Genomic DNA, 26,869 nt, shown 5'->3' on the forward strand with positions numbered 1-26,869 from the left:
TTCCCCTGAAATAACCCCAGGTGCAGAACAGAGTAAGCAGAAGCAGGAAAGTCAAAAGTACCAGGGAGACTTGGTGCAGGGGCAGCCTGGTAGATTCCCTTGAGGGTCGCCATGCGTCCCCTCATCTCTCTCCCGGACTGTGTCACAAGGCAGAGGCTTAGCTTGTAGGCTGACGGCTCCCAGCAGTGATCCACTCATCAGACAGACTGTCGCTGTCCGCCTGCTTCGGGTAGCATCCCTGTCACTCTCCAGCCCCTGGCCTGCTCTTGGCAGTCACAGACTGCTTCTTTACAGTCTTTCTTCCCTCCACAAATACCAAGGGCAGGAACTTTTCCTGTCCTGTTATTGCTTTGTTTCAATGAATGTTTGTTGAATGCATTTTACAGACTGAAGTTCTCGCTGATTGACTGAGTGAGTGAGATCATTCTATCTGGAGCTGAACAACATAGATGAAGAGAAAGTCAAAGCCGGGATGGGTATGGGATGGGCATTAAAAATAACTAAGTCCAAATCCTCTATATTAAAGAAATGGAGGCTCAGGGGAGGGAACCAATTTTTTAGAGATGACATAACAAATGTCAAAACATGTTTTCAAATACAATATAGTGACTTTCCAACATGTTATCACAAAATTAGATTATCATTTAACTGTGGACAGATTTTTGGAGGCTTTTTTTTAAATTACTGTTATTTAATTGTTGTTTAATTGTGTTATTTCCTCTTATTGGTGGAATCTATGTGTTCTTGGTTGCCATGGTACATTATCGGATCATATTTCCTTTTGCAATGCGACGTGTCTAACAGGGGAAACAAATCTGAAAGCTACATGACTGAAAAATATCCTTCAAATATAAAGATAAAATGTAAAGAGTTATCAAAACTAACGAAACAGGTAAACATCTCCCCCTCACTCTCAGGTAGACAAATGGGAAAAGGACACGAGCACAAAACAAGAAATGCAATGGCCCTGGAAGGGGTTCAACTTCCTTGTGAGTCAGAAGCATGTGAAAGTGAGATTTTTTCTTAGTAAACTATATTTATTTTAAAAAGAGAGTGATACAACCCATGTGTTTATATATGGCATAGTTTAATAGTTATATATATGTGTGTGTATATAGTTACTAGTTTTACATATAAATATACCATTTACCCATGATATATTATGACTGGTCCACGAGAAAAGTATTGAAAAGAAGCTTCAAAAGAGCTAAAACTCCAATGAAAAAGCTGGTGGGAATGTTTCCGTGGGAATGGTACCTTAGTTTTAATCCTATTTCAGACACAACTGCACTGCACGGTCCTTAAGGACTCAGATGATTGTAGGCTCTATAAGACAATGAAAACCCTTTGCCCACTTCCTGGTCTGATTTAACTAATAAAAAGATGAGAAAGATTGAGCTTTGAAACCAGCATTTACAATACAATGTGTTAGAAAGAAAATGTGAAATTACGGAGAAGGAGGTTATATTGGATGAAAGAATGAGCTAAATTTTCTGGGCCTCAGTTTCCTAATCTAAAATATGAATATGACTGGCATTTTCCAATGATCTTAGTAACCTTTCAAAATTACACTTCATTTATGGAACACAAAAAGCATTTCAGAGAAAGCAACGCACACTTTTTTTCTTCTAAAGATCGGCCCTGAACTGACATCTGTTGCCAATCTGTTTTTTCTTCTTCTTCTTCTTCTTCTTCTGGCCCAAACCCCCAGTACATAATTTATACTCTAGTTGCAGGTCCCTCTAGTTCCGCTGTGTAGGACGCTGCCTCAGCATGGCTTGATGAGCACTGCTAGATCCGCTCCCAGGATCCGAATCAGTGAAACCCTGGGCCATCAAAGCTGAGCAGGCAAACTCAACCACTCGGCCACAGGGCCAGCTCCTGCATACTTTTGATTCAAATTATCTTTTAGCAACAGTTACAAAGGAACAAATTTTCTTAGTATTAAAGTTTAATCTGCAATCAGCATCGAATAATATTACAAATATGAAGTGAAAATATAAGGTAAGCTATATGATTTAGGGATCAGAAACTGTTGGATAGATATTGAACATACTGTGGTTGGCAATGATTGGATGACACTGGATGCTATGTGCTCCTGTATCAGGAGATTCCATGTGACCTTTTGCATTTCTTAGGTATAGCTCAACTTTTGTTAAAGGCAGATAGTCACGTATACCAAGAATTACTCTCTTAGTACATTTAATGCATTTTCTTACATTTATTTTGAAAAATATATTTTATAAGAAAAAAATACTATCACTGATGACTTTTTTTTTTCTCCTAGAGTCCATTAACGTCTCTTGGAATTCAGGTGATCCACATCAGTTTTGTATTGCTGGTCACCAAAATTTCTCATTTCTCTTTTTATTCCAAAATAGAAGATGGCAGGGCCCAAAAAATCTTTTGTAGATATAGAGCTCATAAATAGAAAACTCCACTCATTGGTAGGAGGGATTTGTCTATCAAAGTATGTATCCATCAACCCCTCCAACCGTTCATCCATTAAATCCATGAGAAAACAAATATTTACTGAGTCTGTACAAAGTCCAGGCCCTCTCCCATGCTCAGGGATACACACTACAACAATAAAATCTTTGTTCTCTTAGTGCTCACATTCTAGTGGGATATAAAGAATTTAACCAAATAGTTACATGAGTATGTAGTTACAAATTGGGATAGTACTATGAAGGGAGAGAACAAGAACTTACAGCAATGTAAACCAGGAAATCTGATCTCATCTAGAGAGTTCAGGGAAACGTGGTTTGTTTGAGCTGAGATAAGAAGAGAGGAGGAGGGGTCAGCCCGGTGGCACAGCCGTTCAGTTCGTGCGTTCTGCTTCTCGGCGGACCGGGGTTCACGGGTTCGGATCCTGGATGCGCACATGGCACCGCTTGGCAAGCCATGTGTGGTACGCGTCCCACATATAAAGTAGAGGAAGACGGGCACGGATGTTAGCTAAGGGCCCGTCTTCCTCGGCAAAAGGAGGAGGATTGGCAGCAGATGTTAGCTCAGGGCTAATCTTCCTAAAAAAATAAATAAATAAAATAAAATAAAAAAAGAAGAAAAAAAAAAAAAAAGAAGAGAGGAGGAATGACCAGGAATTAATTCTGCTGAGATTTACTAGCCTCCTTGCTGTTCCTCACATTCAAAGGGAACATTCTTGCCTTAAGGAATTTTGCGCCTATTTTTTCCCTTTGCCTGGAATGCCCTTATCTGGATATCTACAAGCCTAATTACTTCAAGTCTTGCTTAAATGTTAACTTCTCAATTAAAACTACCATGATGTTTGCTTTTAAAGGGTAATCTGTAGCCCCCCCAACCTCTGAAACTCTTAAGTTCCTCTTACACTACTGTATTTTTTCCCATAGTAACTACTAACATTGTAATTTTACTTTTTTTGCCCAATTCTCTGAATTAACCTACTAACCATAATTATCTTAAGGGAAACTATTTTCTCTGCTTTGCTCATTGATACATTCAAAGTGTTTAGAATGGTGTTTGAATATAGTTGGATATTAAACAAAAGTAAAGTCAATTAATTAATTAACTGTTAAATTAAATAGTTGTACTGAGTCAAGGTGAATAAACAACACAACAAAATGTTTGAGAGCCAGCTACAACAGTATTCAGAAGAAAAGTTACAGCTTTAAATTAATATATTAGGGGAAAAAAGAGTTACAATTAATTATCTTACTTCCTATATGCCAAAGTTTAAAAAGAAGAATAAAATAAACGTAAATTATATTTAAAAAAAGGAAATAACTAAGGTATGAGAGGAAATAAATAAAAGTGAAACCTGAAATAAATTGAAAAAATCAGAAAAAGCAAAATTTGCTTCTTTAAAAAGATCAACAAAATTGATGAACTCATAGCTAAACTGACCAGGGGAGAAAAAAAAGAGGAACAAAACCAACAAACATCAGTATCAGGAATGAAAAAAATAGATCTCACTGGAGATTTTACAGATATTAAAAAATAGTAAGGGATTATTATGGCCAACATTAAATCAAGAAATTCAACAACTTAGGCAAAATAGACAAATTTTTTAGCAGACTCAAATAACTAAAAGAGCTACAAGAAGAAATAAAAAATCTAAATACTTGTATATATGTTAAGGAAATTGAAAAGCAAAACCCATACCCAGAGGTCTTCACTTGAGAATTCCGTTAAATATTTACAGAAGAAAAAATACAAATTATACACAAACTCTTTCAGAAAATAGAGGAGGAAGGAACACTTCCCAATTCATATTATGAAGACAGTCTAACTTGGTGAGACACTGTAGCAGGCAGAATAATGCCCCCCATTCTAAGTCCACATTTAAATCCCCAGAGCTTGCGAATGTATTACCTTATGCAGCAAAGGGATTTTGCAGATGTGATAAAATGAAGGATTTAGAGACGAGGAGATGAGGAGTTGATCCTGGGTTATCCAGATGGGCCCAAAGTAATCACAAGGCCCCTCGTAAGCGAAAGAGGCGAGACAGGACAGTCAGGATCAGAGAAGGAGATGTGACAAAGGAAGCAGAGGTCAGAGTCATGGGGGGCTAATGACCAGGAAGGTGAGCAGCCTCTAGGAGCTTGAAAAAGCCAGGAAACAGATTCTCCCTGGAGTCTACAGAAAGAGTGCAGCCCTGACAACACCTGGATTTTAGCCCAGTGAGGCCTATTTTGAACTTCTGACATTCAGAACTATAAGGTAATAAGTTCATGTTTTAAGGCATAAAATTTGTGGTAATTTGTTACAGCAGCAATATGAAACTTACACAGCCATATCTGTGGTATACTTGCAACCATTCCTGGAGATTAGTCCACAACCCAGCAATTCTGTAACCGTTCTGTTCCTTATATCCCTTTGTGCTTAGAGGGTTTTCTGTCTCTTGCCCTGAAGCCTGGTTGATTCAGAAATACAGTGGCCAAGGTGTGGGGAAAGCTGGTCTTCTAGGCCCATTTCTATTGTTCCTTTGCTCTGTGCCCTTGAGTATCATGCAACTTCTTTAGATCAACATTTTTAATCCAGAAAACAAGGGTATTACATTAAATGAATATTTTTGAAATGACAATACAGAAGATTAATTTATGTGGACATGAGTTCTTTTTATTTTTACACCTACAAATACGTCTTTGTTTCCCAAGCACAGTGAGTGACGCTGATTTTCCCGATATTGTAGTATCTTGAAATTTCCTTTAAAATAAATAGTCTAGAATTGTTTAAAAGAGAACGATTTAAATAAAATTACTATATAGATATACAGAGTACTTTGAAATGACTAAAATGATGAAAGTGATATGAGAAAAACGGAAATTTACAAAACAGCAGGCTAGGAGCCGACTGGGTGGCGTAGTGGTTGAATTCTCCCACTCCACTTCAGCAGCCCGGTGTTCATGGGTTCAGATCCTGGGCGTGAACCTAGCACCGCTTGTCAAGCCATGCATCCCACAAAAAGTAGAGGAAGATTGGCACAGATGTTACCTCAGGGCCAATCTTCCTTACAAAACACCCCAAAAAACAAACAAAAAAAACCAGTGTGCTACCAAATATCTTGCTTCTTTTCTCTACTTACTTAATCAGTAACCAATTTCCTCATTCATTTATTTATTCATTAATTATATAAATATTCATGAGCTTCTTTCAAGCACAAGGCTCCAGATAGGAACACATTAGGGTAATAGTAATGAATGTGATAGAGTCCCTGAGCCAAAAGACCTCGGAGTCTGAGATGGGGGACAAACGCAAGTTTAAAATGGTAATGCACTAGGCTTAGAACTTGCATGGGAATAGGTACATGGTCCTGCCAATTTCGACCTTTAGAACCTTCAGTTTCTCTTTGAATTCATCCTCCTCACAAGTTTCCAGAGTGATCAACTTAAAACACAACTCTAACTATGGCATTCCTTTTCTTTATACCAGTACATGACAAACTATGGTTTTAAGACAAATGACATCCACTGTTGATTTTTTGTAAATAAAGTTGTATTAAAACACAGCCACACCCATTCATTTAGGCAACGTCTGTGGCTGCTTTCATGCTGCAATGGTGGAGTTAAGTAGTTGTGACAGAGACGGCAGAGAAATCTAAAATATTTACTATCTGGTCCTTTATTTTAATAGAAATTGGCATCCTTACCTTTAAATCTTTCCATTGGTGTCCTCATTATGATCAGCTGAAATTCAAACTCCTTAATATAGCATATGCAAACTTTTCAATATCTCCTAGCATCTTCCTGAATATACCTAACAAGTCATCCATATTCTAAAACATATCTTTTCAAGATTTTTTGCCTAGGAAAATAGCATTCTTTAGCCTAAGACTCTCTCCTTCCTTCTCTATGTGGACAATTCATACTCAACCCTTAAAATCCAAAACCAGATTCATTTCCTCAATGAAGCCCTCCCTGACTTTGCAAGGAAAACTATGATTTCTTTATTTTTGCTTTCTCAACAGTCCATGCCCCTAATATGAATGTTCCAATTATTAGAATGTCCTTAGAATATTCTAATTATTCCTAAATAACTTCATTGCTTTTGTTATAATGTTATATCCCTTAGAATAAAAAATTCAAGCAGACATAGTAGGAATGAAAACCAAAAATGATCCCAAATAACACAAATGTAATTATCTCAGAAATAATCACTATCAACAATTAGTGAACATCATTTTAGCCATCCCTGTATGTGTGCTTGTGGAAATAAGGGTAAATAGAAATGATTTTATGAAAAATGCACATATATGACCTGATCATATTCTAATAAAAAGCTTTGCCTTAACTTTACCTTGTATTTAGCAGAATACAAAAAAATTCATGAAACTGAAGGAATTGTTACATTTCAAAAAGTTTTTTCGTGTTGATAAGAATTTATAATACTTAAAGATCACACTGCTATTTTTTTCTTAAATTATAAGATGCTATAAGAGATTAGAGTATTTGTTATGGGCTGAATTGTGTCACCTCAAAATTCATTCATTAGAAGCTTCGCCTGCAGTACCTCAGAATGTGACTGTATTTGGAGACAGGACTCTTAAAGAGGTGATTAAATAAAAATAAGGCCTTTAAGGTGGACCTTAATCCAAGCTGACTGGTGTTCTTATAAGAAGAGAAAATTCGTGTGGTTTCTTTTGTTTTTAAATTGTTTTATTGAGGTCATATTGGCTATAACATTATGTAAATTTCAGGTGTACATTTTTATATTTCAGTTTCTGTATAGACTGCATCGTGTTCACCACCAATAGTCTAGTTTTTATCTGTCACCGTATTGATGTGCCTCTTTTCCTCTTTCCCTCTCCTCCCACCTCCTTCCCCTCTGGTAAACACCAATCTGTTCTCCTTATCCATGTGTTTGTTTATTTTCTACATATGAGTGAAATCATATGGTGTGTCTTTCTCTGTCTGATTTATTTCACTTAGCGTAATACCCTCAAGGTCCATCCATGTTATCACTAATGGCACAGTTTTGTCGCTTTCTATGGGTGAGTAGTATTCCATTGTATATACCACAACTTCTTTATCCATGCGTCCATTGCTTGTCATTTCATAAAGTCACTGTTAAGTTTAATTTCTCAAGAAAAAGAGCAAATTTGAACACATAAAGAAATTTCAGAGGTATGCACACACAGAGGAAAGACCACGTGAAGACACAGCAAGAAGGTAAGCCATCTGCAAGCCAAGAAGAAAGATCTCAGAGGAAATCAAACCTGCTGACACCTTGACCTTGACCTTACAGCCTCCAGAACTGTGAGAGAATAAATTTCTATTGTTTCAGTCACCCAGTGTGTGGTATTTTGTTATGGAAGCCCTGGAAAACTAATAAGGTATTTTTATTGCATTTTAACTCCGAATTCCTCTTACTTCTTATAACAACAAAATCTCCTGAATTGTATTTGTTATGATATTTTTTACATTTTCTGGTTTAAACTATGTATGTGTTGTCTTATATCCAACATTCTCACTCTGTTTAGGTAGAGTTTTATATTCAGATAAATTGATTTCACTGTCAGTCATCTGACAATGTGTTCTTCTTTTGAGAGTTCTCCATTTTGGTATGTCTCTTGTTTGACCAGGTTTTGTCATCATTTTGTACCCCTTTTCAAAGAGGGGTAACAGGTGCTATATTCCCTGATTTTTTTCTTTATGATTGAGATTGTCTGTCTGTCGCCTTTATACTTAAAAAATTACAGGGTTGCAATTTCTATCCTTCATTTGGTGTACATAGTCTACCAGCCTCTAGCATTAAATTGTTGAAGAGTCTGAGGTCAGCCAGATGATCCGACCATGTAGGTTACTTGATATTTCTCCGTCACACTCTATCCTCTAGCCCAACTCAGGGATACAGCGATCCCTTTTAATGTGTGGATTGTAATCTTTAATTTAGGATAGCTTTCTTTTTATATTATGTAGTTGGATATTTGTTGTTGTTCTACATAGTATCATATGGTGATTCAGAAAATGGGATCTATAACCAGGACAGACCACCTGGGGTCACATCTATGCATCTCTACTTACTTGACATGTGACCTCGGAAAAGTACTTAAGCTCTCTATACCTCTATTTCTCTCATCTGTCAAATGAGAATAATATTAGCATCTACTACCTAATGTTGCTGTAAGAATTAGATGAGTTAGTAAATGTAAAATAGTACTAAATAATATTAGTTATTGTAATAATTTATGTATTAATTTTTCCTTAACTTCCATGTCTATAATGTTTTCACTAACATTTAACATTGCTTTTTTCCACTTCATTTTGTGTAATTTTCTTAAACCTATTTGATTGTGTTTCTAGTCATGTTGATTCTTCCAAAAAAAATCCCTTAATTAGAATCTAGTTGTTGGAATCTAGTATCATTGCTCCCTTTCCTCCTATTTAGCCCAAATTTACCCCCATCAGTGTGCCTTAGCATACAGATTAGGTATTAGCAATTTTTTTAAGGTAGAGATAGTAAATATTTTAGACTTTGTAGGATATGTATAGTCTCTGTTTCATACTGTCTTAGTCCGTTCAGGCTGCTATAACAAAATACCATACACTGGGTGGCTTATAAACTGCAGAAATGTATTTCTCACAGTTCTGGAGACTGGAAGTCTGAGATCAGCATGCCAGGATGGTGGAGTGAGGGCCCTCTTCTTGGTTGCACACTTCTCCTTATATCCTCACATGGTGGAAGGGACCAGGGAGCTCTGTGGGATCTCTTTTATAAGAGCACTAATCCCATTCATGAAAGCTCCGTACTTCCCAAAGGCCCCGCCTACTAATACCGTCTCATTTGGCATTAGGATTTCAACATATGAATTTGGTGGGGGGGGGAGGTCCACAATATTCTTTGTTTTTTTAAAACTATTTAAACATTTAAAAACTATTCGTAGCTCAAGGGTTTTATACAAACATGTGGGTAGACGAGATAGGCAGTCATTTGCCCACTCCTGGAGGTCTTAAACAATAATGATGTAGGGCGTCTGTGTGTGGGGGGAGATGCTCCTCTCCCTGCAGAGCACCTCTCTTACAGATCTATACAATGAGATTTGGCTTCAGTTACAATATTCTCTATTTCTCCCTCTGTCTCCTCATTTTTCTAGATCCCATTAATCTAATCGAAGGGTCATTGGATGGGCATTTTAGGACTGTGGCACTTGCTTTGAAAGAAATCCATCCCCTGCCCAAAACCTCAAGAAGTTACTATCAGTTAGCATTATGTCCACATGTGTCCATATTGGGCACATATTCTTCATAAGATTTATTGTGGAGTGATGGTCATTCGCTCTTACAGAAGTCAGAGTGTTCAGTTTTCGTTGCTGTTCATAGTAAATTTCCAAAGAGATGAAAGCGTAAATATTCCTTCAGACTGACATCCTAAAACAAAAGGAGCATGGCCAGGTCTTTTCAAGTCTGTATCCCATACAAAGTGATATGGGTTTTGAGTCTAAAAAAGACATAATGTCTTGAATCTGAGTGCTCAATAAAGTTCAGTTGAATGAGTTCATGCACAAATCCCCATCACTTCACAAATGCAGAATCTAAGTGAAATATGTAGATTTGGAGTATAGTCCGGAAAACACCAATCACTCATTTGACCTCTTATATTTCAGGGACCTCTTAAATAAAACTGGCTCCTGTGGGGCCGTCCTGGTGGCGCAGCGGTTAAGTTGGCACATTCTGCTTCTCGGTGGCCTGGGGTTTGCCGGTTCGGATCCCAGGTGCGGATATGGCATCGCTCGGCATGCCATGCTGTGGTAGGCGTCCCACATATAAAGTAGAGGAAGATGGGCATGAATGTTAGCTCAGGGCCAGGCTTCCTCAGTTAAAAGAAGAGGATTGGCAGTAGTTAGCTCAGGGCTAATCTTCCTCAAAAATAAAAAAAAATAAAAAACCTGGCTCCTGCATACATATCCTCCAATGGAATCCCCTTATGCCAGCCACCCCCACATGTTCACTTCCTTCCTCTGCAGCTAAGCTTTGGATACCCAGAAGCAAAGACAAGCCTGAGAGAAGAAATTAGGTCTCCAAGGGGCAGATGAGGGCTCTAGAGAGAGCCAGAGGAGGGCTGCAATTTTCAAACTGGGTCATGGGACCTTAGGGACACGTTGGTGGTATGGTTCTGCTGACAGACATCCCAGCCCTGAGGAGGTGTGGGCAAACTGGTTTCCATCTCCATTTTAAAACTATGTTATGCTCTAAATGTCTCTCCAAAGTAATAAATAGTCTGCTAAGCTTGTTTTAAACTAGGAAATGATTTGCAACCTGTAAAATAAGCAGGTATATTAAAGTTATAGGCTAGTACTTGAGGTTTAATGAGTCATCTTATCATGTTATACAAATTTCAAGACAACGCCAGATGAGGTGGGTCACTCTCTTAAGATTACCCTCTTATCACTCTGTTCTGATTGAAGAAAATGACAAAAATTCTCTCTTGCAGATGAACGATATCAAACTCTTGTGCAATTATTGCTTTCTCTCTCAGTTTCTGTGTCTGCCTCTGTCTGTATCTCTGGGTTTTTTTCTGTGTGTGTAGACATGTGTGTCTCAAACACATCTTATTTGTCACTGTGGACTCAGTGCTTGTCCCATTACCCGACATGCATTTTCATTTTATTTAAGACATTAAAAGTATTTGGAGAACTAGGGAATGAATGAATGTATAATTATCAGAGAAAAATAGCAGTAACCAAGAGGGAGGAACTTGGAAGGAGAAATAGAGAGCTTCATTCAGTTGCTTGATAGTAGACAGAATTTCCATGCTCGACTAGTATAGAAACATGGCCATGAAGACTGTTACAATCCAGTATTCTTTAAGCCTGTGAACACAGGACTACTGCCATGTGGAAAGACTTCGACTAGTGTCACATGAATGGCTGAGAGAGATGTTGAATAGATGTGTTGTTGCAGACTCTCCCTTCAGTGATTGTCCTAATTTTTTGGTAAATATTGCTAAATATTTCAATTTGCTAAGTACTTCTAGCCACCTCCAGTTAGAAGGAGATCGGAGCTATATATCACCTTTCTAAAAAGTTGACAACAATGCAATGTATTACAACAGAAACAAATTTTAGGCAAAATTCTTCTGAATGTTCACTTATAGGCACTTGGCACACACACACACCAAAAGAGCATCCCAAGGTTGATGCATCAATAATTTGACAGAGGATTAATCCATCTCCCTGATCAGATCAAGCAATAGAGATCTTTAATATCTTTAATATGTGGAATGGCCAAAGAAGTCTCTAGATATAAACATCTGAGGATGATTGGCCATGACGTTCCTGAGCTGCTGGATTTCCACCCCTCACTTGGGCAAGGGCACTGCAGCTTATGGTGCCTTTCTGGTAAGTTTTTTAAATCTTGAATACTACTCATTTCATCAATGAAAAATTATTTCTAACATATGCTAATTAATGGGCCATCTTGTATAAATTTTGATAATGATATCTGAAGCACTTGTAAACAGCTACTTTGTGATATTGCTTCCTGATCCAGCGCTTCTAAAGCAATTTAATCGCCACTAAATATAGATTAAAGTTAATTTGTGTGTATACATATACAATGCATCGTTTATCCTAAAATGTTTTAAAGTAAATTGCCACAGGAATGACATAATGTATAAAAATTCGGGGAGGAAAAAGCTCAAACTGAAGCAAAATTCTGAATTAGTTAGTTGTGATCTAGTCATCATTCATTCATTCATTCATTCATCCAGTAAATATCAATTATGTGCCAAGACAAAGATTACTGAATTCATCATAGTGGCTCTTTAGCTCTTTAAATATAATATGTTGAGAGTAGTGCCTTTTAAATTCATTCTTCAGTATTTTGATAAACATATTTTTATAGAAAAAATGAAAGGAGGAAAAGTATATTGATGTTTAATTCAAATAGCTACCTCTCAAGGGCCCTGGGAAAACTTTTCTGGTCACTAAGCAAAACCAAGTCATCACCACCTATTGGTTGCACTATACTGGTTTCGAGGACATGAACTTGCCACTGGATTATTAGACTTCTAAAATTAAGCACATTGTTTGATAGAAAAATCACAGTGGGGGAAGATCTAACCTGTTGGGTGACAATTGTCCCTGGGTTTCCGGCATTTCTGAACATTTGAGCAGAGGCACAAATAGCATTTTTGTTCTAGACTTTCATTTCAAAAATATTTGTGTAAAAAACAAGCTTGGAAGAGAGATAGGGTCTCCCTCTGAAGCAGATTTGTTTACTGACCAAGGTAATAAAGATAGTCTTTTTCTATGGCAAACGTTGAGCAGGTTTTCTCACAGTCTCCTTACATAAAACTGAGGTTTCCTAATCTCAGCGTTTCTTTTCTGGAACACACCCTACTGCATAACCAGGCAGCACCTTCCCCTTATTTTGTCACCCTCTGGGAACTGCAGCTCAGGAAGCCAGCACAAAAATATTACTCTTGCTACTGATATGGCTGTGAGTAACGCACTCTTTTGTCTCTGACCCAGGAGTTTTGTGCTTTCTGCAAGTTTCCACGAAGGTTAATTTGTTAGTTTGCAAGTAGAGTAACATCTCAGACCTTTCATAGTTCTTGACAGACCCCCTACCCACAATTATCCCAAATATAGGAAAGAGTAGAGGCCATCCACACTACTGCTTCCTAGTTTCCAAAAACAACTGATGTAAAATTGGCTCAAAATCAAAAGTGTAAAATGACTTGCAAGTCCACTGAAAATTCAAACATCCATTTTACTGCATCCAGAGACACTGTGGAACAGTGCAAAAACCACCATATGACTGAGAATATAACGACCATGAGTTCTAATCCTGATTTTGCCATTCACTAGCCAGGTGAACTTGTATAAATCGTTTGCCTCATAAGGACTTAATTTATTCTTCTACTTCATAGGGCTTTTGTTAAATTAAATCATAATACCTGTGTAATTGGGTAGCATAGACCCTGATACATACTTAATAATTGATAATTTCCTTTATTCCTAATTATTTTCAAATTTTTGGCACTTGCTTTAAAATCCTCTTATTATAACAAGTTATACTTTCATACATATATACATACATAGTTATATATTAAACTCTGATTATCTATTCAGCATCTATTCTCCTTTTCTCCTTCTCCTTTCTAGTAGAACCCTGTTTTATTCAAAGATTCAATCATCCTTAGTTACAGAGATGGATCCCAATTAGCCTAAAACAATATATGCATCATGTTCCTTGGTGAACATTACTGATCCAAGAGTGGACATTTCACCAAAGATAACCCAATCAAACTGAAGGGAAGAATTTATGTTCTATGGTTAACAAAGATGTTATGGGTTAAACTGTGTCCCCCTAAGATATATTGAAGTCTTAAACCCAGTACCTCAGAATGTGACCTTCTTTGAAAATAGGGTCCTTGCAGATATCATCAGTGAAGAAGAAGCTATACTTCACTAGGGTGGACCCCTAGTCCAATGTGACTGGTGTCCTTCTGAGAAGACAGGCATGTGAAGAACAGAGACCCACAGGGAGAAAGCCATGTGACAATGAAGGCAGGGGTTGCATTTATGTGGCTGCAAGCCAAGGACACCAAAGTTTGCTGGTGAGCCAGTAGAAGATAGGAAGATACAAGAAAGACTTTCCTTACAGATTTCAGAGGGACTATGACCTGCTGACACCTTGATTTCAGACTTCTAGTCTGCAGAACTGTGAGACAGCAAATTTCTGTTTTTTTAAAACCATCTAGCTTGTGGTACTTTGTGGTGGCAGCTTTAAGAAGCATACAGAAGATTTCCTCTTTGTCTTGGAGAAGAACAGAAATGACAGCTATCTTGCAACCTTGAGGGGAGCAAGGTTACAAACCTGAGGACCAAGCAGATGTAAGAGGAAGAAGAAAATTGAGAGAATTGTGATGGAGTCCTGACCCTCCAAGCCGGAAATCCTCTCAACTTTTAGGCTTCTTGAATGAAATGATTCACTTCCTTATTGGACAAACCAATTTTGAATGATATTTTTCTGATATTTTCAATGGAAAACATGCAAGCACGCTCATAGATATACAGATAGTATATTATATATAAATATATTGGTTACACACACAGATCCTGGCCCTTGATTTATTCACTATTTATGGTTGCTTACTATCTGTGTCATTCTCTGTTTTATATAAGAAAATAAAGAAACATTGTTTTCCAACTCACTTTAATTCCTTGAGGATCAGTATTAGGCTTTCTTATTATGCAAGATGCAGAGTTATGAATGTGATTGGTATTGTGTAAACACAGATTCTGTTTTAGCACCTACCACTCTACTTTGTAATTATTCATTAAATTCTCCAGTCTCTCTGTCTGCTCTTGAAGCCAGGGAATATGTCTTAATGCTGTATTCAGAGCTGTAGGCTCATAGTATTTAATAAAGCAATGTAGATTGAATTAATGAAGAAGAGTTGCAGTTCTTTTAAAGAATATTGAAATATTATTATTAACTGCTCTCCATTTTTTTGGATTTCTAGTCCTCTACCTTCAGTCTGTCATTCACAGCAACACAAAAACAACAATGACATGCTCCACTTATCTCTGGAGTCTTATGCCTCAAAGTTGCCAGGCAGACTCGGGATCGGAAGAAGGATCCGAAGTTCTTCCTCTACTGGTAATAGCATTCATGACAATAAATTCGAATTTTTCCATGAGGAAGAAACAATTTCCTTTCTTTTTGAGTTTTATGAATGCTCAGTTATGGATATACAGTGATAATATTGCAAAGCCTTCTTCTGCCTGTCGGGATTTTATTTTATGGAAATCTATAGTAGAGCACACCAGGTCCCTTCTCGTCTAGACCACTTAGATTTTCCTACTTCCCTCATTTCTCCTGTTCTCCAAATTGTCTGTCATCCTATCTTGCTGCGACTTTCCTGCTTCCAGCAGAGAAAATCCCAGGTCCCAGGAAAACCCTCAGACTCAGGCAAACTGGGACTGTTGATTGCCCCTCTTAGTTACTCAACTTTCCTCTATTTGACTGTGAGAGGCATGAGAGAATTGAGTGTAACATTTATTTCTGCCTGGCACATGGTTGGCATAGTTTTAATAAGTGGATAAATTTCATGGCTGAATAAGTCATCATGACATAGAAGAGCTTTGGCATCAGGAAGATGGGGACTGAAATCTCAGATCAGTGCTGTATTACGATGGAAGGTGACTCCATGTTTTACCTCTCTGAGCCTCAGTTCCACCCTAAGCAACAGGATGGGAGAAGAGGCGTGATAAGAGCCACCTCATTAACTTGTGATAGAAATAAGACCAGACTAGCAGCTCACCAGTAGCCTTTAAAATCCTTGAGTGCAGAGGCTGTGCTGTGTGAATTATGGCCAACTTAGTGTCTTAGTCAGCTCAGACTCTTGTAACAAAAATACGATAAGCTGGGTGGCTGAAACAACAGACATTTACTCCTCACAGTTCTGGAGGGTGGGAAGTCCAAGATCAAGGTGCTGGCCAATTTGGTTCCTGCTGAGGACCCTCTTCCTGGTTTGCAGAAGTGCCTTCTTGCTGTATCCTCACACAGTGGAGAAAGTAATCATTTCTCTATTGTCTCTTCTTATACAAGCACTAATCCCATTCATGGGGGCTGCTCCCTTATGACCTAAACACCCCCTAAAGGTCCCACCTCCAAATATCACCACACTGGAGATAAGAGCTTTAGTATACGAGTTTGGGGAGCACATAAACATCCAGTGCAGAGCACTCAGTATCTGGAACATAACAGGCGCCCAGTAATTGTGCAGTTAATATAATAACATATGCAAAATACCTAGAGCATAGTAGATGTTTGCTAAATGGCAGTTATCATTAATGGTGTTATTATTGTCATTACAATTAATGAAAAATATGTGTCTTGAGCCCCCTGAATGTACAAGTTGCTGTGATTAGGAAAGTTGAACCTGGGGAAAATAAGTTATGTTTTGGTTATAGAGTAGAAGTCCTACACTCCTACCTATAAGGCAAAGCACAACGCAACTCCCAATTAGAGCATGGAGTTCCCTGCATAGGGTCTGCATCCAATGAGACAAAAATGAGTTAATAGAAAAAATAACTAAGGAAAACCACAACCTCTTGAGCTTGCACAATGAAATGAGCACAGTGAAAAGCTAGAAGGGTCCCAAGTTCAGAGTTCCCATTCCAGTCACACCCGTATTTGTTGAGTGGCCTCTCAGGAGGTTGTTTTTTTTAACCGTCTCTGGCTTCAATTTCCCTATTTTCAAACTAGGGTACTCACTCTCACTTTCTTATTTTCTTCTATTATTAATAGTAACCAGATTTTTCAGACATCAAATTTCCCAGCTACTAAACTTCTTTCCTTGTCATTCTTAATACTGCTCAAAAAGGTTAAGTGTGTGCTCGTTAGAAAAGCAGTGTATGCAAGTCAGAATCCATGGCTTCCACTGGTTACACAGTGAGAGAAAACAAAAGAAAACCTCAAACAAGAACCAGGCAAACTAGGCCTTTCTGTCTTTTTAATACCTGCTTTGGAAAAAACAAAATCAAAACAAAATAAAGCAAAACACTTCCTTGTTAGTGAACAAACTTCCTGTTGCTAAGGTTAAGCTGTTCTTTTCTCCAAGGATCACGGAGAGGGTTATTGAGTTAACAGAGTTCTAAGTTCCTGGAATTTACTCTCAACAGCCCCAGTGTGTTGAGATAGGTGTACTATGGAAATAATTACAGAAGGACAAGGTCGGTGTAGACTACCAAGCTATCTGCTTGTGAAACAAGAGATGGTAATGAGTACAATTCTTAGGAAATCCTGCTTCTCCTGAAGTATTTCATAACTGTGGTGGTTGGTCTTGGTCCCTGCTATATTCTTGGTCAAACCTTCTCATGGATAAAAAGCAAAAACAGGAATCTATTACCATGAAAGCGGGTGAAAAAGAAAGCCTGGACCATACACAACATCCCCAAGTTCTCCCAAGTGCAGTGAATCCTCTCTTTCTATTGACCATTCTCTTGTGCATTAACCACTCACTCCACAGATATTTATGGCGCATACAGAGCTGGGTGCTGAGATAAAATGGAGAGCAACGTTAGACATGAGTTTTGCCTTTATACAACTTATGAAGTGAAGTAGATCCTCACCAAATAATTATCAAGACAAGTATGGAAGAGTAAGTGGGGCAACTGCTGCATACAAAAGTCCACTGTTCCTGTGGGGCTTTTACAAGTGGATCCTGCCCAGGTCCTGACCAGTCCAAGAGCTCAGTAAAGATTTCCAGGCAAAGAGCACCTTCGTCTGAGTCCTTAAACAGGAACAGGATTTAGGTCAATGAAGAAGAGACAAAGCAGATTTCTGGCACTAAGGAACAACATGTGGAAAGGACTTAGGAGTGGGGAGTAAGCAGAGTACAGAGAGCTGAAAGAAGGCCGTGTGGCTAAGGTCAGGAATGAGGTATGAAATAATAAGAAATAAGGTATGAAATGAGGCTGGCAGAGTGGGTAGATGTCAGAGTAAGAACTAGAACTTTGAGGCCCATTTCAAGGAGCATTAGCACTTATCCTACAACACTAGGAAGAAAATAAAGGGTTTTTACAGAGGGTGCTATACAATAAAGGTTACATTTTATAAGTCTACTCAGGCTGTATGGAATTGATTAGCAAAGGACTCAAGTAGATGGCAGTAGACCAGTTAAGAGATCATCATCACAGTTGGTTAGGTTAGTGAAGGGATGGTAGAAATGGAGAGAAGTGGGTGGAATTGAGAGATCTAGAGAGAAAATTTACTGGAGTGAATTTTGACAAATTCACACATTGCAAGACTGTGTGAGGTTTGAAGACTATGCTAGCACCCCTCCAGGCACAACAACGATTCAATTGCTATCTCAGGTCAAATCACATGACATCACCATATTTGTAGGTCAAAGAAATGGTTGAATATTGACAATTTCACTGGGTGTCATTTTTCTCGACAGGCACACTTTGTTTGAAATCCATGGAGATTCAACACAAGAGAAACATAAAATGTGGAAGTAGATGAGGACACAGTCTTTTCCTCTTTTAACACTTGAAGCAGGATTTCTCCTGTCATGGAAGGTTAGGCCTCTAGGGTCACCAAGGGTCATCAGAAAACCTGATTTAACACCTTTCTTGTATGGATTAGAAAATTAAGTTTCAGAAAGGGTAAGAGACCTGAAAACTAAAGAAGATAAAATCATATGATGTGACATAATGAAATATAAAATAAAACGAAAGAGATGCCCTTTAGCAGTAGCTAGTACTAAACCCAGGGATATTGCAGAATGTTTCAAACAGCATACACTGACCTCTAGGAGAGTGGTTTGCAACCTTAGAATGGCAAAGATAGAGTTAACTGTCTTTCTCAATAGCCAGAAGTGGAAGGCTTAGACGAGTCAGGATGACTACAGAGCTGAGGTGGATACGGCTGTAGCCAGCGGGTATTTTGAGGTTTTGTCAGTTCGTTCTCATTTTTGTGACAGAGCATCCCAGCATAGCACTCTTTTTTCAGAGCACTGTTGCCACACATCTATTCAAATAAATTAACACTCCCATCTCCACTGACCCATTTGTCAGAAATGCCAAAACGTGGGCTGACCCATATGACCTTTTTACTGAAAAGTATATATAAAGAGTGTCATTAGGCCTCATGCTGACAAGCCAGGACTAAAAATTATCTTTTCTTTTTCTTTTCCGTGTTTTTCATAATAACAACAATTGAACTACACCTGCCATTCTGAAACATAGACTCGGTTCTGAGAAGAGGAAGTGCACTTAGAGGGGGTGTTTCCGATTCTTCAAGCGACCATTAAGACAAGATCTTGGTAAAAGAGGAGAAATGAAATTCATTGCACACTTATCTTACACTAAATTTGGAACATAAGTAATTTCATGTGACATCCATAACCTCTTGTCAGCAAATGAAACTCAAAGCAGTTAACACGCCAGACTCACAAGGCTGAAATGTTACCGTTAAGACTCCAACCAGGTCCTTCAAGTTCAGGGAATAGTGGCTTATCATTCTACCATGTGCCAGAAGGAATCTAGCTAGCATCCTTCCCTGGAAATCAGTTACTTGTCTCCAGAAATTCACTCTTTTTATAATCCTTTAGACTTAACAGCAGAGCATCCACATTTGTGGAGACTTTGGTTACGGTTCTTGGAGGACACACACAAACATATACACAAAAGGAAGGAGGCACCATTAACTTAAATAATTAACCAGAAGATAAAGACTCTGTCCTAACAAAGCATGTAGTTTTGGCATCAGGCCAATACTCTTCCAAGCGGGCTGGTTGTGATGAACTTGTAAACACAACCAAGAAACAAAATTGACACAAGTCCTCTACTAAATTATCCAGTATTGACACTGGAACATCCAGGCTATGAAATATGCAGGAGATGCAAGGTTGAATCAAAGTGCATTCCTTAATTTGCACCACCCTAACTGAACAGTAAAATGTGATTTAATTTACTATATAATTTGCTTGTTCAACAAACCTGAAAGATAACTCACTTAGTGCCACTTTGCTTATAAGTAAGTCGGTAACTGGCGGTGCTCTTTCAGCGAATAGCTTTGTTGTTGATGCCAGAGAAAGCTGTTTGAGTGGAAAATACACAAAATTAAGGGTCTGCTACTATAGTATTTGCAATGCACTCCTTTTGTCCTCATCAAGTTTATTTCTGCAAAGAGGCAATAACAGCCCTTTGTTTTTCTAACTTGATGAAGTCGCTAAGTCTTGCTCTGTGGCGCACGGCTAGGGAAGATGCATTCAGCCAAATTTAGAACCATTTGGAACTCACGAGTTGTGAATTTTGAACCAAACTTGAATCTTTTAAAAGCTCATCTGTTCCACAGAGCCTGCCAGCTCCGCTCCCAGCCTTGCAGCAGGGCTGAGCAGGGGTCCTCAAGTTCCTCGTGCCTTTCACAAATGTTCGATTGGGGTGCTGTGTGATGCAAAAGCTTTGATGCAGTGAAAAGGGTATATGACAAAACCCTGAAACTTACACCATAAGAGGTGAGATTTCCCAAAGTTGAAATAAGGAGTCTCTTTTTGTGGTTTGCCAACTTTTAAAATATCTTCTTCATGTCTCTTGAATCCATTTGTCCTTTCTGTGCAGTAACATCATTCTAGGGTTGACCTGCATGAACCCATATCCCCCAGAGCCTCAAAACTGGTCTCACTTTCACAGGTTTCTCCCACCTACAGTTCGTGGTGCACACTCTAATCAGACTCATTTCCTGGACTCTCTGCTTGCACATGCCCCATGCTCAAAGCCCATTTATTTGTTCATGTGCTCACTGGTTCTCTCATCCCTGAGCCTCTCCTGAGCAGCTCTTGCCCATCAGGTACCATGGCTGCTCTCTGGGGTCGGCAGCCCTGAGTGGACAGAGGAGCAAGGACTAGCTTTGGTTTCATGCACATTAGGAGTGAATTTAAAAACTTACTCATTCTCCCAAGTGATCTGTGCCCTGAGAAGGGAGCTGCAGTGCAGTGCTGGGGGTGCAGGGAGGTCTGATGAAGGACACCCAAGGCATGAATTTCGGAGAAGGGCTGTTCTCAGGGAGATACCGGAGTGCAAGGGAGGCTAGGAGGGCTGTCTCAGCAGAGAAGTGGCCTGTGCAAAGGCCGGGAAGAAGGAGAGGGCAACAGCAGCTCAAGTAACTACATTTGAGTCACAAACTCATCCACGAGGTGGGTGGGTGTGTGGGTGTTAACAAGCAGGAAAGCGGTGTTGACGACCAAGTGCTACAAGGAGAGTGGAAGAAAGTGAAGCTGAGAGGAAAGCAGGTGCCAGTTCATGAAGGACTCATCATAACCTGCTAACGAGTTTGGACTGTGTCCTGAAGACAAGGAGTTATTTTACCCAATGACTCACTCTCTCCTACAAAACACAGTGCAGATACCTTTGCCCAGCATTCAGAGCTCTCTATAATTTGTTTCCAGCCTACCTAGAAAACCTCTCATTGTTTCCCTCAGCAAACTTCTTTGCTTATCTAACAAATATATGTTGGACATGTCACAGCCCCCTGACTTCTGGTGTCTACATATTTATTATACACTGACCTCCACGTGGAATCCCTGGCAGCCTCCTTTCATCAGGGATGTGTGGCCTCTCCATGTTTCCTGTGTTTATTCATTAAATAAATACTGTGCATCTAGCCAGGCATAGGGTGAGGAGTTAAGAATTCATTTAATAAATGTTTACCAAGCTTGTATAAGACAGATACTCTCCTACGTGCTGAAGTGATGTTGACGAATAAAATAGATGAAGCCACCGCCCTCATGATGCAAGAATGATCTTTTGGTGAGGAGACAAACAAGCGTATGAGCAATTCAAACTCAGTCCAACAGATAGTAATATGATGGGAGTGGTACAGGGAGCTATGCCAATCCTCGGAGAGAAACCTAATTTGTACCTGAGCAGTCAAGGGAGGCTTCCAGGGGGAAATATTATCTGATCTGAAACCTAAAGGATTAGTAGGAGGTAGCAGAAGAAGAGGAGAATGAAAAGGAATCCTAAGCTGTGGGAAAACCACACACAAAAATCAGGAGCTAGAGAGATGATGGAACACCTAGACGACAGAGTCAGTCCAATACGGCTAGAGTGTGAAGTGCAGAGGGGAGAGTGCAGGGCTGTAAAAGGAGAGGGAAGAGCAGAGTGGCTGGAGACGATGCTAGAGAACAGCGATACAGGTAAAGTCAGCCTACACGCTAAGTCTTGCATTGTCCTATCTCACTGTGTGTTTATCAAGAGGCTGACTAAGCAAGAGATGAGTTGGGAGGTTGGAGTCGAGCATAGAGAAAGAACTCTGTCTGGTTTTTCTCTTTAGGTTATGGATTTTCACTGAAAAGACTGAAGGGCAAATGCTGTAGTGATAGTTTCCATCTGTAAGAAACGCTGTTGACGTCCTGTCCCACATCCCTCAGTCCACCTGAGCTCACTTGCAGTTGCAGGACAAATTTTTCTTCATGGGGACAGATTCCTACCTCGAGGATCTGCATCTCTGTGGCTCTTAGGCTGTAGCTTTTAGCCTGAGAGTTTTTTCTATAACCAAGGTGACTTTGTCTAATGCATACAGGAGCAACCAAGAAGTAGGGAAGAGGTGAGGGGGGAGCGTCCCTCCAGGGAATCTCATAACCCATGGAAGGTGAGAGTCAGCAGAGAAGATCCCAGTCTCCTCGAACTCCAGGCTCCAGGTTCCAGATTCTCAGCAAGATCGGGTCGCATTTGCCCACGGCAATAACTGGCTTCTTATTGCACCCCATGTTGCTCTCTTCTCTTCCCTTTCTGACTTTGCCATTTCCTCATTTTTGATTCCTGGGACCACTTTCCGAATAAATTACTGATATCCAAATCCTGGTTGAGGGGTCTGATTTCAAGGAAACCCAAACTAAGATACATAAGCTTGGATCCTGTCACAGAATCTACCATAGACATCACTGTGGAATTAAGTTCCTGAGGCTCTTACCATCTTCTAGAACAACCGTCACAGTCTGTAAGGGTGATGAGACTAGGCATGAGTACCATGTTGTGAAACTTTTCTTTCTGTTGTATGTGTGTGTGTAAAGTACTCTGATACAAAGTGCATTCATTACTGAAGCTCATGGTCAATTGGGTTTATTACAAAACTGCTATAGAAGATAACACTGCGGACATGGGGACCAACTGGAGATGGTGACAACCATCCAGAGAGGAGACATCCAAGGCCTCGACAAGGGTAGTAATGGTGATGATAGATAGGAGGCAACAGATTGGAGAGCAAGTTGGGAGGACTTGGTTGCTCTCTATCATGGTGGCTTGAAGTCCTACCTCCCTCCAAAATAATATGATTGACATGGTGAGAATGATAATACTGTGGTGAGAGTTACGCCTATGGCCTAATGAACCTGCTCGTGATGTGCCCAGGAAATCAATTTCGTGGGAATAACTCATGCAAAGCAAAACATACAAAGAGTGCTAGGCGCTAAACATGCAATTATAGTATTCTGAGCTTTAGAATTATGTTTGGGTATGTGGTGCACAATCTCTAAAATATAATTACTGAGGAACATCGTTTAATTTGTATCAGTCACAATTTACGGCTTGTCGATGTTTATAGAAATGATTATGGTTTGAAGCTTCTTGTGCCTTCCTTGATGCATAAAAAGTGATTATCAAGCCTTCAGTGGCAGCAGCCTTCCCTGAGAATTGGCAGCAATGGGCCCTTTAATCAGGAACAAGATCATTCAGAGCCAACGTATGCAAATATGCAATCTCCGAACAACAGTTAACTTTTCATAATGAGACTGTTGGAAAGAACTGTAGTGAGCCACAGCAGAAAGTGTCCACCTAACAGAATGCCAGTGATCCATGGTCACTGAGAATGGAATGCTGAATTCACTACCGTGTCATTTTGCCATATCAGAACACAAGCCAGTTTCTGCCATCAACTTGTTGTTTGAACACTGTCATTGTTTCAAATAAACCATAACAGAATCCACTGCTAGCCCTTTTTCAAAAGACCTGATGAAAAGGCACCTTAAAAAGCTTTCATGTTGAAGGGACAGGTGACTTCTGTATAGACTACATCGTGCTCACCACCAAAAGTCTGGTTGCCCTCTGTCACCATACACATGTGCCCTTTAAGACAAGAAATAACAAACGTTGGCGAGGATATGGAGACAAGGGAACCCTGTACACTGCTGGTGGGAGCGCAGTTAGTGCAGCCACTATGGAAAACAGGATGGAGATTCCTCAAGAATTTAAAAATAGAAAAACCATATGAGCCAGTGATTCCACTTCTGGGTATTTATCCAAAGAACACAAAAACACTAACTTGAAAACATCTATGTTCATTTCAGCATTATTTACAACAGCCAAGACTTGGAAGCAACCTAAATGCCTATCAATGGATGAATGGATAAAAAAGATTTGGTCTATAAATATCTCTCTCTATATGCATATATATATGTATGTATATATATACAATAGAGTATTACTTAGGTAAGTCTTTTAACTGCTCTGGGCTCTAGGTTTTCTCATCTCTGTAGTAATGGGGTTGAACAAAAAGGCATCAAAAGACCCCACCAGCTCCCATATATGATGACTGTATATGAAAAGAAGTATGGTAATTCTTTGAAAACCCATTCAGTGTGAGTACACACACACACACACACACACACACATACTTGCACGTGCATGCACACACGCGCATGTACCAATTTTTGGCTGTGAAATCTCAACTTATATGTGATTTTCTTTATGCATAAGAAAGAAAAAAGAATGTAGACAATGAGCTTGCATGGCCTCACCTTTAATGTATCATTTAGAAAGAGTTTAGCTGTGGAAAATTGTCGAAAACTTTACCAGGATGAAATCTGGTAGGAAAAAACGGGAATCTTAGAAATCTACATATTATAGTGTGGGACTCCCCCACGCCCCTGCTACTCCTTAAAAGCACTCTGTCTGGTCAACTAGCAGGCTCCACGCCCTGTTCTTTGGTGGATAGTTAATGCTTTATTTTTCACAGGAGTAAAGCAGTTGGAGAGAGAGGAGTGTAACTGCTCTTAAAAGGATGCCCATCTCTGAACATTGTGATTATGAGGCATTTAGATAGCACTTCACAGGTACAAAGTGCCCCCCAATCATCTCATTACTTTCATATGAGCTAAAAGCTATTGAATTTGTCATTCCACGCCCCAAAGTGGGTTTGAAGACAGCAAACACTTTCTTGCAGAATCATTGTGTAAGAAGCCACTTCCCTGTAAGTTTCTGAATAATAATAACTCCCTGGGGTTGGGGTGATAGGACAGGAAATGCAATTTTAAATAGGTGGATCAGGAGGGTCATTAGAAGGTGACATTCTAGCAAAGGCTTGGAGGGGAGAGAAACGTAGCCGTGTAGATACTTGAAGCAAGCACAATCTAAGAAGTGGGAAGACCTAAACAAAGGCCCTAAGATGGAAGCCTACCTGGTGAGTTTGAGGAACTTCAAGGCCAGTAAGGCTGGAGCTGACTAAGTGAGAAAGGAGTAGGAAGATCGATCAGAAAGGTAACAGGAAAGTCAGATTACAGAGAATCTTGGACATTGTAAGGTTTGGCTTTTACTCTGTGTTACACGAGGAGCCACTGAAGGGTTTTCAACAGCGAGTGATGTAATCTTTAAAAGCATCACTCTGCAGTCAGTGTTGAGAATGATCTGCAGGGGGACAAGAATGAAAGGAAGATAAGTTAGGAGGCAGCTGTAGTCATCCCGGCAAGAGGGCATGTGGCTCAGAATGGGTGGAGCAGTGGGTAAGGGGAGAATTTTGAAAGCAGAGTCAGCAGGATTCCTTAATGGTTTAAATGTGGGATATGAGAGAAAGAATCTAAATGACCCCAAGGTTATTGACCCGAGCACCACAAGAGTGGCACTGCCACCAACTGAGATGGGGAAGAGTATAAATCATGGAGGAGAGGTCAGGGGTCAGGTCTGGAAATGATATGTTTGAACAGACAGTTGGATACCCGAGCAGAAATTTCCAGTAGACAGTTGAATATATGAGTCTAGAATTTAAGACTGGGCTTAAGTTGTTCATCACCATAAGCATCCAGGCGGCATTTAAAGCTGCCAGACTGGATGAGAATGACAAGGAAGTAAGTATGGAAGGAGAAGAACCAAGTGTAAGACTGGAACCCTGAACAGGGTCAAGAGGTGGGGAGAAGACATCAGCAAAGTAAACTGTGGAAGAGTGGCCCCTGGAGGCAGACATGAAACCAGGGGAGGGTTGTGTCAGCGGCCATGTGAGACAAGAATTTCAAGGAGGAAGAGAGACTGACTGTCAAATGCTGCTGAGAGGTCAAATAGACGCATCCTGAGAACTGATCATGGAATCAGATTCAATGCGTGTATTAAGGAGTGGAGTGTGGGGCAAAAGGCCGAACAAGAGAGAAAGAAGAGAAGAATCAGACATAGAAGCAAAGACAACTTTTTCCAGTCATTTTACTGCAAAGGGAAAAGGGTTGGTATCTGTCAGGAAGAATGGGATCAGGACAATGTTTTGTTTGTTTTTGTTTTTGCTTTGTTTTTAAGATGAGGTAAATAGTGCATGTTTATCTGCTGATGGGAATGATGGAGATAGAGGGAACATTTATGCAGAAGAGAGAAGAGAGACTCACTGGAGCAATGTCCTTGACTCGGTGATGGGACATGGGACATTGTGTGCATGTAGAAGGACTGGATGTTGATAGGTCCATCTATGGTGATCCCCCAGGAAGTCAAGGCATCTGGATGCAAGAGCTGCTGGGTAGACAGGTGTGGGGAGTGCCACTGGTTGACATTCTTTATCAAATCAGCCATTCATACTCCACTGCCGTACAGTCTCTGTTTATTGTTATTCCACTGATTCTCCAAGGTACGACCCACAAGCTGCTTTATTTGCACCTAGAGTGTCAATTACCTTTTGGA

This window comes from Equus quagga, chromosome 3 (genome assembly GCF_021613505.1).
Source record: "Equus quagga isolate Etosha38 chromosome 3, UCLA_HA_Equagga_1.0, whole genome shotgun sequence".
In the NCBI taxonomy this organism is placed as follows: Eukaryota; Metazoa; Chordata; class Mammalia; order Perissodactyla; family Equidae; genus Equus; species Equus quagga.